This window comes from Gymnodraco acuticeps, unplaced genomic scaffold, assembly GCF_902827175.1.
Source record: "Gymnodraco acuticeps unplaced genomic scaffold, fGymAcu1.1, whole genome shotgun sequence".
Taxonomy (NCBI): domain Eukaryota; kingdom Metazoa; phylum Chordata; class Actinopteri; order Perciformes; family Bathydraconidae; genus Gymnodraco; species Gymnodraco acuticeps.
Window position 1 is genome coordinate 6,990,684 of NW_022990271.1, and position 14,031 is coordinate 7,004,714.

Sequence of the window (14,031 nt, forward strand, 5' to 3'; positions counted from 1 at the left end):
TCTAAAGGCAAGAACATTCCAAATATTCATTTAGGTCTTTATTTTAGACCTTTAGTGTTGCCGTCTGTGAGGAAAATAAATGGGGCTCAGAGCCTCGTATTTTTTAAATCTTTTTTTTCCTTCTAATTTGTTATTCTTTTCAAAATAGCTCACTGTTACTCACCAATAACACACAATTATCCTTGCTTTTATTTATTGGTTTAATTCCATAATCTCGGGCTTTTTTGGCGTTCGTCAGGAACTGAATTTCAAAATAAAAATAACCGGAAACAGACGTAGGCCGTTAAGGGACATTTCGAGCATCATTTCGATTGTCAACATTTTTGAGTTTAGGATTGCCGAAGACACTACACTACCCATAATTCCCAGCTATCGTTTAGGACTACAGTCCCCGTGATTAATCTTCAAGGTCTGGGATTGGATGTTGGAGTGGCAGTGCGCCAAGGTTACGCCGAGCGTCAAACAGCTGTTTGAAATGGAACGAAACCACGCCAGACTATCCAAAACTGGAATCGAACGCCCCCCAGAACTACACACTACACTATTGTGTTTCGCAAAATGTTCTATGGGACGTCTCTACTGAACGTTTTCGTTTTTCCCACAATTAGAAGTTGCCAGTATTAAACACATTGGTGTTATCACATGTAAAACATATAATTAATAAATGGGTGAAAATCGCTGTCCATAATGCGCAGCATTAATATATAGCATTAATATATACCCACATGCAGTGCTTGAATTGGAATGAAAAAGGTGCCAGTACTCTAAAATCAGCAACTTTTTCAAGTCAATTTTATATATACAGCCCACAAACAAGAATTTGGCCACTATAATGCTGGTGGGTTTGTCTCTTTACTACTGTATATTTTAGAAAGGTTCACTGTACTTAACATTTTTTATGATAGGCAGCGGATATGGCTAAAGCTCAGTAAGGTCAATATTAACTGAAAATATAGCAATCAAAGTCTAGATCTTCTGCTGAAGACACATGAAGCAGAGACCTTTCAGGTGAGAGCCCCTCTGGTGGTGTTCAACATTAATGACAAGGAAACAAAGCTCTGGTCAGAAGCATTTTTTATAAAAAGCTTTAACAAAATTAAGTATTTCTGTACATTTTGAATGCAATTTAACTTTCCAACTCAGAAAACGAAAAACGAAAAAGTGCCAAAAGTCTTCTCACATGGCTGAGCTGCTTTGCAATATACTTCACCACTGAAGAATACAAATATGTATAAAGTAAACTATGATGCAATCTAACTTTCCAACTCAGAAAAATGATAAAGAGCATGAACAAAGAACATGTAAAAACAAATGCAAAATGTGCACAATCTAAAATGAGAAACTGTAACTGCAAGTAACAAAGTCTGAGCCATGGTAAGAGTTACATTGAACACCAAGCTGATCAGATAACTCCCTGGTTGGTCTGAAGTCCTTCTATCTCCAGGATCTGTACAAATCGGCACATTATGCCAAAAGTCTTCTCACTGGGTGAGCTGCTTTGCAATATACTTCACATTGTTAGAAAAGGCTCCAGAAGGCCTTGGGGACATCAGTATCAGGGGCTGGAGCTGGACAGGCTCTTTCATCAGCACTTCTCCTTCCCTTTGCCAGCCAGGACCTCACATACTGTTCCGGATTGAACTGTCCTAGTGATGGTCCATTACATTTAATGAAAACCAGGCTGGACAGTCGGCTGACAGAGAGAGCATTCCTTTTTGCAGTAAGGATATCGTTCATGCAGCTGAATGCCCGCTCACACTCACTAGTGGAGACAGCGATGGTTCGGACTGCTTTCAGTAGAGGCTCCATGGCAGCAGGTGTACGGGATGCCCTGGTTTCCTTGTATTCACGAAAGCCCTGAACAGTCTCTCTTCTGTCCACTTTCAGCACTTCGCACAAACGTAGCACCTCTACGTCCCCATACTGTACGTCTAACTCCTCTTCAGGCCAACTTCCAGGATGGATAACTTTCATGTCCTGGATTAGCTGATTGTCCCGGGCCTCCCGGCCATGTAATGGGATTTCTCTTGTGCTGACATGAGAGGAGGTTGTGGAAGTCATTCTGTGTCTCAGATTCTCTACCATACTGCGGAAAAACTGACCTGCATGAATCTGTACAAGCCTGCCATTCTCACGCAGGGCAACACCCTTGAAGGACTTCTCAGCTAGAGCTGTATGAACTGTAGTCATGTGTGGGCCAGGCATGGTGACCATGGATTCAAAAACTCGTATTTCTCGAGTTAAGAGCCTATCTGCTGTAGGCAGTGTCATCTCTCTTTTTTGGAGTTGCCGAGAGAGGTCGCTGAGCTCTGTGAGCGCATCGTACATCAGTCCCAGATTGCTGACAAACGTTGCAGATGTGAGCACATCATCCAGGCCCTTGTACTTTGCTCTGTCTCTGGAATCCCTGCTCGTGTCGTTTGCAGCATTTGTGAAGTGATCATGAAGCACTCGGTAGTTTTCCCAGACTGCTCTGACGCTCCTTTCACTTGAAGCCACCCAGCGGATGGACAAAACACGCCCTATCACCAGGAGACGCTGTCCGACTGCTTGCGCACACTGCGCTAACTGCCTCTGATTTTTGGGGGAGGCATGGAACAAGGAATAGAGTTTGTCAAAAAAGATCTGGAAATTATTGAGCCCTGAGACCTCCTTGACCACATCCCCAACTGCCAGCTCTAGACGATGATTGGAGCAGTGCCACACAAACAGGCTTGGGAATTTACTACACAACTGGGGTAGCAACGCCTGTTCTCTTCCCTAGCATGACTGAAGCCCCATCACATGCAAAAGAAACGAAACACTGACCTAAAAAGTCCTCGTTAAAATCTCTTCCAAGACACTCCATTAACGCCTTTGTGATGTCATCAGCCGTTGTTCCATCCAACTCGATCAGCTCCCAAAAAAACGTTTCGGGCTCAGCATCAGCTAATGCTGAGCGTAGACACACAACAAGCACCGTTTTACCACTAATAGTGGTAGATTCATCGACCAAAACACAGAGTTTTCTTTGGTTTTCTGTAATGTCGTTTGCCATTTTTTTCTTCAGCTCATGAGCTATGTGGTCGATGATTTCGCCACAGGTTTTATTGGAGTGCAAAACCCTGCCCACGTTCAGCCCATTCAGTTTCTGTACATTCAAATCAATTGGCGAATGTGAATGGCCGGTGAATGGCCGGCTATGTTTGCCAATTTTATATGCCGTTCGAAAAACTCTGATAGTGGTGTCTAATTCAGATGTATGCATAGACTGCACTTGATGTTGAATAGTTTCACGTGAAGCAGATGTAAGGATGTCAGCAGCTTTTACATGGGCTTGTGATTCTTTATGTTCTTTGATTTTTTTTCTCAGGCTAGCTTGTTGTTTGCCCTTGTCAACACCGAAATGAGACACTGCACACTCACCCCATTCAGTTGACAGTTTCAGTCCTTGTCCAGTGTGTATTCCCAAAGATTTGACATCTCTGCATATCCGACATCCTAGCTTCTTATCTTTAAGAAGGAGCCATGCATTGGTCTTGCAAAAATATTGCACCTGGTCCGTTGTCCAGCAGTCAGGTGCATCGCTTTGCCCAGTGTTGGTGGTGGCAGTTGCGCCAGCAGCAGCTAACGTTAGAGGCTCTGGAGGAGGCGGCGGAGCTAGTGCTAATGCTAATGCATAGAACTTGGAGCAGGAGGATCAACCAAAGAAAGCTCCCCATCAGACACAATTTCCAACACAGGCACAGCATTCTCTGTATTTGAAGTTTCTTCCGGCGACAACCGCTGTCTTTTTGCACTTTTATTAATCCACGCTAACATTTTAGAAATGCTAATTTATTACGTGACTTGCTTTCCTTCTCTCGGGGGCGTGCCTGCTCTGTTCTATCACATAGCCACCCACTGGGTGGGAGTTGCACTGCATAAACACAACACACGTGCTTCTAGGTATGTAAATTGTAAAGCATTAAAACATGGTTTTACTAACAGTTTTCAGTATGTTGTTACTTCGGCATTATTATTATTTTGAAACGTGTATTACTATTAAATCACGGTCAAATAGGTTAATTTTAACATAGTCGTTTCCACCACAGTATTTACATGGAGAAGATAAGCCCCGCCCCCTCTCCAGCAGGTTCTGTTTGAATGACAGGAGTAAACAGCTGACAGCCGCTGTGAAACTATAGGTTACTTGCGTAACCGCAGTTCTCAGAGTAACATGAAGTGAGATGTCTCACTATGGGATGCGCCTCATCGCGGAGCAAACAGAAGCATCAATCTCATTACGCCAATCCTGATTGGCTGGAGATCTTGACGTCAGCGTCAGGGAAATCACCCCCTATAAGTAGCTTGCGCCACAACGCATGCGCCATTCAAATAAGCACCTCTTCTCGCTTCACCATAGCAAGGAGGGCCGTCTGGTGAGACATCTCACTTCATGTTACTCTGAGAACTGGGGTTACGCAAGTAACCTATAGTTCTCATTCATAACACTCCGTTCGATGTCTCACTATGGGAAATTGTAGCTCCTGTATTGCCAGACGAGCTTATCTCGAAAATCACCGAACCAACCAGAACTTAACAGGTAGAGCTCTGACTCAACCAGGTGCCCAGCACTGCTTGAGTCACACTGGGAGCAGAACGTCCAGCCTGTTAGGAGGCAGACAAAAGTGAGCGGCGAGGACCAGCTCGCCGCTGCACCAATGTCTTTGATGGGAGACATCCTGGACAGAGTCCAGAATGCAGCCAGACTCTGAGTCGAAAGAGCTCGCGGACCCGAGGGTGCCTGCGAACTCTGACTCGTATGAGCCCCAAAGCAATTGCTTCCACAGACCAGTGGGAGAGCCGTTGCTTAGTAACAGGCTTGCCCTTATAAGGGTTAGCCCAGGACACAAGGGGTTGGTCATTATGACAAAGCATCCTTGATCTGTCCCTGTACGTGCGTGAAGCACGGGCTGGACACGGCAAATCCGGCCGCTGTTCCCCGGAGGAATACAGTGGCGGGGAGGATGCCTTAATGTCAAATGTGGTACCCGAACCGACCGCCTTAAGATAAAGGCAGGGTCAGGCTTCAACCACACTCTGTTTGCCCTGGGGCAAACTGAGTGCATGAAAACTGTACAGATAGTGCATGAGTGCCACTGGCTCGCTTGGCAGCTGCCAGGGTCAGCGTCATGTCACACTGTATTTAGATTGTACCACTCACGGGCCAGGCCCATAGAGCCAAGCGCTTTGGGTGTGGGTGAAAGATCGCCCCCCCCCCGCTTGGGACAGTATGTCCCTGCGTAGTGGGAGCTGCCATGGCTGCCCGCACAGCAGCTGATATATCTCCGCTAGCCAGTACATAGCTGGCCAGTGCGGAGCTATCAGGATAAGTGTGTGGCGTTGCTCTCTCACTCTGGCCAGAGTTGGGGGTATCAGAGCCAGGGGTGGGAACGCGTACAGAAGGCCCGGGGGCCAATTGTGCGCGAGTGCATCCACGCCTAACGGTGCATTTAGATCGCGCATCGAAAAGAACAGCTGACACTGAGCGTTGTCTTTCGATGCGAACAGATCCACCGCGGCTCTGCCGTAACGCACCCACAGCTGGCTCACAATCCTTGGATGTAGAGTCCAGTCTGCATAAAGTGGTATACCTCTGGACAGTAGATCTGCCCCGAGGTTCCTCACTCCCGGTACGTGCGTCGCTCTCAGAGAGAGGAGACGCCTACCGCTCCATAGGATAAGTTTGCGCGCCAGTGTGTGTAACTGGTGAGAACGCAAACCCCCTTGTCGGTTAATATACGGTTAATGTCCTCACGAGGACGTGATGTCCCCTGAGGAAAGGCAGAAAGCGTTTTAGGGTGAGAAACACCGCTAAAAGCTCCAGGTAATTTATGTGTGCCCGCTGGAGGTCTCTGCTCCAGAGACCCCTCACCGGGCGACCTTCATAAATACCTCCCCAACCTGTCAGACATGCGTCCGTGGTGACCACTTTCCGTGAAAGGACAGCACCCATAGGCACACCTCGTACTAGAAAAGTCGGGTGCAGCCAGTGGCGCAGTGCCATTACGCATTTCACAGTAACCATCACTCTCCTCCGCGCGCCATGGCGCGCGGGGTTTAGTTTTAGGGCGGCCACCCAGCGCTGAAACTCCCTCATGTGTAAGCGTCCCAGTCGTACGACCAGGATGGCTGACGCCATGAGCCCCAGCAATCGCAGGCATGATCTGAAGAGAACATGTTTGCGCAGCTGGAAAAGAGCGAGACAAGCTCTGAACGCTTTCACTCTATCCGCTGACAAGCGAGCTGAAAAGGGCACCGAGTTCAGGTGTAAACCCAGGAAGAGTATAGTCTGCGTTGGGCACAACATGCTCTTCTCTGTGTTTATTATGAAACCCAGGTTGAGCAGGTGCTTTACGAGGACATTCGTCTGCATAACAGCCTCCTGCTCCGACTGTGCGAGAAGCAGCCAGTCGTCCAGGTAGGTCGCCAGGCGAATACCCTGTTGTCTTAACGGGGCTATCGCGGCTTCCGTACATCGTACAAACACCCTTGGACTGAGAGACAGACCGAAGGGGAGTACTCTGTATTCATAACAGATCCCCTGAAATGCGAATCTCAGATATTTCCTGTGTGGGTAATATACTGGGATGTGAAAATACGCATCTTTCAGGTCGACTGATTTGAACCAGTCGTCTTGTCGCACGAGCCGCAGCAGAGATGTGTGAGTGAGCATTCTGAACTTATATCTTCTTAGATATTTGTTCAGAGCCCTCAAATCAAGTATTGGCCGAATTCCGTTCCCTCCCCGTTTGGGAACGAGGAAGTACTTGGAATAGAAGCCGCCCTGACTCTGCTGGGCGGGGTACAATAGATATAGCCCTCTTTTCTAGGAGAGAGAGAATCTCTTTCTCCAGAATATGGGCTGACTCTCCTCGGGCCTGCGAATGCAGAATGCCCGAGAAGCGAGGGGGGGTGACAGCGAATTGGAGTCTGTAGCCCTGTGTTACTGTCTTGAAAACCCAAGCAGATGATGTGAGCATCTTCCACTGCATGCTCCTTAGAGCCAGTGGAGATGTCACATCTCTTCCCCTCTGAGTCTCTATTGTTGTGTTATGGGGCCCTCTAGTGTCTGAACACAGTGGTGCCCCCTTTCGACAATCCCCACCGACACTGCGCATGCGCATGACGGTGATGCCTTCACAACCCCAGCCGGCACTGCGCATGCGCGTGGCGGTGGTGCTTTTAAAAACCCCAGCCGGCACTGCGCATGCGCGTGACGGTGGTGCCTTCACAGACCCGCCTGTAATCCGCCTTTTGAGAGATGCCGTAGCTGCTCTCAGAAGGGGAACAGTTGACGGGCTGTTTATTGTTTTTCTTTTCATTTTTTCGAGCTGCGCCCTTGGCTCGAAGCCTGGATGCGTCAGCGGGAAATGATTTGTGACAGAAAAATCAATAAGTGTGTGACATGTGTTTATGCGGCCTTGAGGATGGTGTTGAGGCATCTCTCGAGGCGGCGGGAACACATTTAGAGCTGGGGAACCGTAGACTTCCAGCTCTGTCACAGAGGGGAGAAGGAGGGGCTGTCGCGCCGCTCGCTTCTTCTTCCTCGACTGCTGGCCGAAATTCTGGGTTGGCTGCGCCTGGGCTGCAGCCGGAACCGGAGATTTTCTAGGCCAGCTCGCCCTCGTCCCCTGCCTGGGCTGGGGACTCGGGGCGGACTGCGACCTCTGCGCTTTCGGTATTTTTAACCGAGCAGGGTTCGCAGCTTGGACGAAGGGCTGCCGCTGCGAAGGCAGCAGCTGGGCCCTTCGAGGGAGGCAGAGGTGGAGGGCCTCGTCCTCCTTCTTTTTCGACTCGCATCTGCTTTGCATGGAGGCAAGAGCGGAGCCGAAAATCCCCTCGGGAACGATGGGCATGTCAAGCACATCCTCTTTTTCCCGGTCTGGGAGATTGGTGAGGTTGAGCCATCTAGCTCTTTCCTGCACCACCATGATCCCCATTGTTTTGCCCGTGGCCTGGACGGTGCAGCGTTGGACACGGAGACAAATGTCTGTGACCGCGGCCAACTCGTCCAGAACGGCCGGTCCAGGATTACTCGACATATCCTCACAGAGCTCCGCTTGGTATGCGGTTAGCAGTGAGGAAACGTTCAGAGCCCTGGCGGACAACGCTGCTGCTCTGTAGGACCGTTCCGTCATGGTTGACTGGAAACGATCCACCTTCGCTGGCAGCGTTGGGTTCCTGCCTGGTGACGGGCCCTTCCTCGGTAGGAGGTGGGTTGCCACCAGCAGTTCCATCGGCGGTATGCGGAGCAGGCCGAGCCTCTCCATACCGTCGCAGTCTAGGGAGGAGGCACCCTGGATTGGGGCCTTGTTGGTAAAGGGTCGGTCCCTCCATGAGACCGACACCTCATCCAACATCTCCGGGAAGACCGGGAGGAGTTGCCTCCTTGTCCTTGTTGCTTGGGGAGAATGTTTCCCCTCGTAACGGGACCTGACGGTCTCCTTGGCCCCTTCGGGCCACGGGATGTCTAGCCTGGACGCAGCGCGCTCACACGCGGCCTGCAGGTCCCTGCTCAGACAGGGCGAAGCTGGTGTGCTATCGCCCGGGAGAGCAGCCATCGCTCCCGGCTTTGCCGTTTGAGCCGATGACATGAAGATATATTCTTCTTGCTCATCCGAATCAGACAGGAGGGACTCAGAGGCGTCCTCTTTGTCCCCCATGTAGTCTAATTCCAGGACATTCCCCGCGGGTGAGACCATGGTGAGGTCTCGCCGGGAGCTCCCGCCTGGTGAGGCGTGGGGCTCCGTTCCCGCGTCTCTTGCCGCCACCGGGTCCCGGCCTGACACGGCGTGGGATCCCGGTTCCGCAGCTGCCGCTGTTAGTGAGCCCCAGACCGACATAGTGAGGGGCTCAGTCTCTGCAGCAGACGCCCCCGTGTCTTGATTGCCAAACGGCGAATCAGTGGACATGAGGGAGTCCTGTTCCAACAAGCTAGCTTGGTGTGCTAGCCGTCGGTGGAGGCTCTTTCGGATGAAAAGGGCGCAATGCCCGCACGAGCCGGGGTTGTCGATAGCCTCCTGGGCGTGTTTCAGCCCGAGGCAGGACGGGCAGACCTGGTGTGAGTCTGTGCCTGCTATCTTCAACCCGCAGCCGCATGACCGAGCCTTCGAGTCCCTGACTCCTCTGGTGTGAGGGGGAGAGGCGTCCATCTTGTTCGCCTCGTGGCGTGGAGAGGACCCGCTCGTAACAGGTACGTCGTTGAGAGAAAAAGTGTTACCAACCCGTCCTTAATCCGGAGAAAAAGGGGACGGTGTGGGTCCCTTGTTCTCAAATAATATTGACTGGTGTGTCAATATACTTCTAATCCTTTTCTCCTCCGTGAGAGAGAAAAAGAAAAGCGTCCTCGCTACCCTGGTGTCGGTAGTAAGGGGAAGCTAGCTAGCAACGGGTGCGTAGCTAGCTTGAGAAAAATCAAAACCTTACCTTACTTTCCGGGGAAAGAACGGCGAGGTCGATTTTAATACTAACTGGCGTTAGTATTACCGTCTTCTTGCGAAGCAGAAGGAGTAGCCGGCGAGCGCCCGTCGACCGAAATGGTTATATTTGGGTTCAGTCTGTGGACCGTTAAGCTTGTCCGGCTACTATAGAGATGTGCTCTGAAGCGAGAAGAGGTGTTTGAATGGCGCATGCGTTGTGGCGCAAGCTACTTATAGGGGGTGATTTCCCTGACGCTGACGTCAAGATCTCCAGCCAATCAGGATTGGCGTAATGAGATTGATGCTTCTGTTTGCTCCGCGATGAGGCGCATCCCATAGTGAGACATCGAACGGAGTGTTATGAATGAGAACTCCAGCGGTTAGAGCGATGAGAATGTCCGTTCGGCACCTCATGACGCATCTACTGAGTACCGGGCGGCTGTATATATATATATATGGATGTATAATAAGAACGGCGGGAGAGTGTTGAGTACTGGCACGGTGCATGAGTACCGGAGTACCGCCAGCATGCCGGTACTGAGCAAGAAGTGCCGGTACTCCATGGGTCAGAACCAGAAGTGCCGGTACTGCGTACCGGTGAGTACCGGCCCAATTCCAGCACTGCCCACATGACAACTCATTGATACTTTGTAATTCTACTCCACTACAATTCAGAGGTTTAACCTGGTATTTTTACTCCACTACACTTATTTGAGTTACTTTGCAGATTCTGATTAATGATGTGAAATATAAACAACCCTTAAATCAGACTTTAGTTACACCTGAGTAAAATTCAGGTAAGGTGATTGTCAAGTGCCAACAATCAGGAGAGATATTTGATAGTTGGTGCTTGAGAAGACTAAACATGTATCTGCAATTGACATGAATGGAAACGAGTAATAAAGTATATTAATTACTCGTTATTCTCTACTAATAGTTAATGAAAGACTGCATATTATGGCTATTTTGCACATCCCTTTCAAGATTTCAAGATTTTCAAAGGTTTATTGACATATCATACACACAACTACGGTGTAGTTATGCAATGAATGAAAAACTTGGGTCACAGGTTCCTCAACAGTGGATTACAAGACATCTATCAATATGTGTGTACCTCCACCATTAAACTGTCAAATTCTGCACATTTATTATACTATCTACATACATAAGAGTATAATTAATGTGTATAATATCAGTTAAAATAAGTGCTTCAACATAGTTAACATTGCAGGAAAGCAATATATTAGACGTTAAGCACTTTGTCAGGCTTAATATTTATCTGTAGCTTTTTTCTTATTTGAAAGAAGACCTTAACCTAAAGTATTCTTTAATGTGTTAATAAAGGTTAATTAATGTGTCTGTTTTGCACATCCTCATATTAATATCTTTGTACATCGTGCACTAAACTGTTTTATTGTAGAGATCACTTACAGTATCTTCATTTTTTATATTCTATATTTCTATCATTGACCTTCTACTTTCCACCTATGAAAGTATGTACTCTTAATATTGTTTTCATCAAATAACATTATTCAACAAAAATAACATTATTCAACAAAAATAATTCAATAACGTGCTTTAACCACTAGGCGGTGCACACAAGGTACACACAGCATACTAATTATAACTTTGTATTATTAGTGTAGGACACTTATGTATGTATAACATCTGAAGATGTGTAGTTTTATTAATGTTTGACATAATTTTACAGGATATTGCTATACTATTTCTCATGTTTTACTTCTACTCATTAATATCTGATTTGTAAAACATCACAGACAGAAAGGCATATCCGTCATTTAATGGTAAGCTATTGAAATTCTGAATCCATAGATGTGTCTCCCATCGCCCAAATCCCCTGACTATTCGCTCAACTCAGTATTTACATTCTTATATTCAAAGAAAATCAGTAATATCTTTAAAAACTACAAGTCCTTTTCTATCAGCTGTGCACCGTTATGGTGTAAATATAACCTATCTACCAATTGGATCAAATATAAAAGTCAGCCGAATTAGTGTTGATACTGCAAGGAGACGTATTGTGTGAAAAGAAATGCAAGATGTTGTTTAATTGTTGATATATTTATGATCCAAGTTACATATTCAGTTTTGGCGGTAGTTCTCCTGTTTGTCCAGAATTCTTCTCATCAGGGCTCTATAAACAAAGAACTACGTCAGATATGTAATATGTAATGCAGCCGAACCGTGTATTACAATGCCGTTATGTGATGACCTCCAAAGAGAAAAGCAAGAACACTCGGAAATAAAGTATTTTTTTTTTTCTTTTTCGGATATCATATCGCATTAACATCATATCCCAACATGCATTGCGGCTAAAACATCCAATCAACGAGCTTCAAGCTGAGGATCTTGGGTAATCTGTTCAGTGGGTTTGTGGTGTGTATTGCTCGAAATGTCCCTTATAGGCCTACGTCTGTTTCCAGTGACTTTATTTACGGCTAAAAAGCATGCTAAAAACTAAAAGCATGCTAAAAACCCCAAGATTATAGAATTAAATGAATAAATAAAAACAAGGATAATTGTGTGTTATTGTTGAGTAAATAACAGTGTGTTATTTATAAAAGAATAACAAATTAGAAGGAAAAAAAGATTTTCAAAAATACAGATTTCAGTATTTTCATTTATTTTCCTCACAGACGGAAAAAAAGTCAGACATTATACGATTTAAAATAAAAACAAATAAATAAAAAGATAAAACACTGGCATGTAATTTACGTTACAATAAATAGAATGGTTTTGAATAATAGATGAGAGTAAAATCTATGTCACTTTACAGCCCCGCCCACTTTTGGGGAAACCACACACACACACACACACACACACACACACACACACACACACACACACACACACACACACACACACACACACACAGAAAACCTTTTGAATTCATATAGAGTTGTTTTTTCAATTTCTTCTGAATTGTAGAAATCCTTGGTGTTTCAATACCCTCGTATTATATCATTGTTGCCCTGAGGCAACAAACCAACCCCTGGTTGAGGGTGTGGGGGGGTCACACCTAAAACACATGGTGAAACATTGTTTTTCCTCCCAAAATAAAAAGTCATGCCATAGAGGGATAAGGCACTATTACAAATATTCTTAATTTGCAGTATTTTATTTTAAAAGTATTCAGAAAGACTGCATCAAATATGCTAGCCTATATCTATATGTCTATATAATATCAATATTGTTATTAACTTCAATCAAAGTCAATTTAAATAGCGGGCAAGACTTTCCAAGGAGTAAAAATGCTGCTGCCGGACTACTGACCGGAGGTATTGCTGGATAAAATACTCTGTCCAACAATGAAGAAAGGTGTTTTAACGCTGATTCAAAATAGCAGAGAAACATGCATTCTTGTTCTCAGGAGGGGACATTGACAGAGGATTACTCAAAACGTACACAGTAAGTACTTCATAGTACTTGTTGTGGGAGTAGTTTCACTAGTAGGCTACTGAGTCCAAAAGGATCGATCTCACACAAACTCGAGAGACGGCTGAGTGACCGCAGTGCAGAATCGCTGTATAGTTGAAATCTCCTAACAATGTTGTCCATTTTAGACACAGGCCTATTATATTTCCAGCCCTCAATAACATTCATTATCTGGGCTCAATATGTATCTTGGCTGTTTCCGTTGTGAAAACAAATGGACCGTAGATACTCGGATTGACCGTCCTCATCTGCGCTCTTATTTTGAAAGACAACTTCCGGTAGCAGAATATGAAAAAACGGGGTTTTTTTTGTTTCTGTTTTCTAGTGATTTTATTTTTTGTTTTGAGAAGTAGAACATGAAAATCATCCCGTTTTTTAAGTTTAGTAAATCCATTTTTGACCATGATAAAATGATAAATCCAATGACCAAAACATACACTGACCGACCGTACAGACTTTTTTTTATTAGGTTTTCTCGTTATCCGTCTTTTGATTCAGACAACAGAAACGGGAAAACGGCTTTGGTTTTCCGTTTTTTCATTTTAAATCAAAAACGAAAAAACGGAAAAAGGCTGGTATTTCCGTTTTTTGGCTTTTGGTTTAAACGAAAAATCAAACTGACAAAAAGTACACGGACCAGTTTTACTCGCGATTGAGAAACGGCCTATGTGTCAGATGCGCGTTCATAATGCAGAGGAAAATAACTCTCATAACGTTATTAGCACATTTTACAATTTGAGAACCTAATGTTTTTAATAAGGGATATACAAATGTTAATACTGGGTAGTTTATTTGGTTAAAAAAATTAATAATTATCCAACGATTTACAGACGTCTCTTTCCCAATCAATGGGGGAAAGTATTTCCGGGCCCAGGGACATCACGGACTTGCAGTACCGCCGTTTGGACACAACGAATATTTTCCTCAGAGTCCGGCGGACTTCCTGGGGGCTTGGTGCAAGTAGGCTGACATGTGACAACAATTACTTAATAAGCTAGTTGTTTGCTTTTTAGAGTCTCTTATACCCCCTAGTGGTCAAATAACCCACCAGCAATCCAAGTAGAATAATATAAGTAGAACAATGCACATTATAAGGAAAAGGGACACTCTTGAAGTCTAGCATATCATTTAA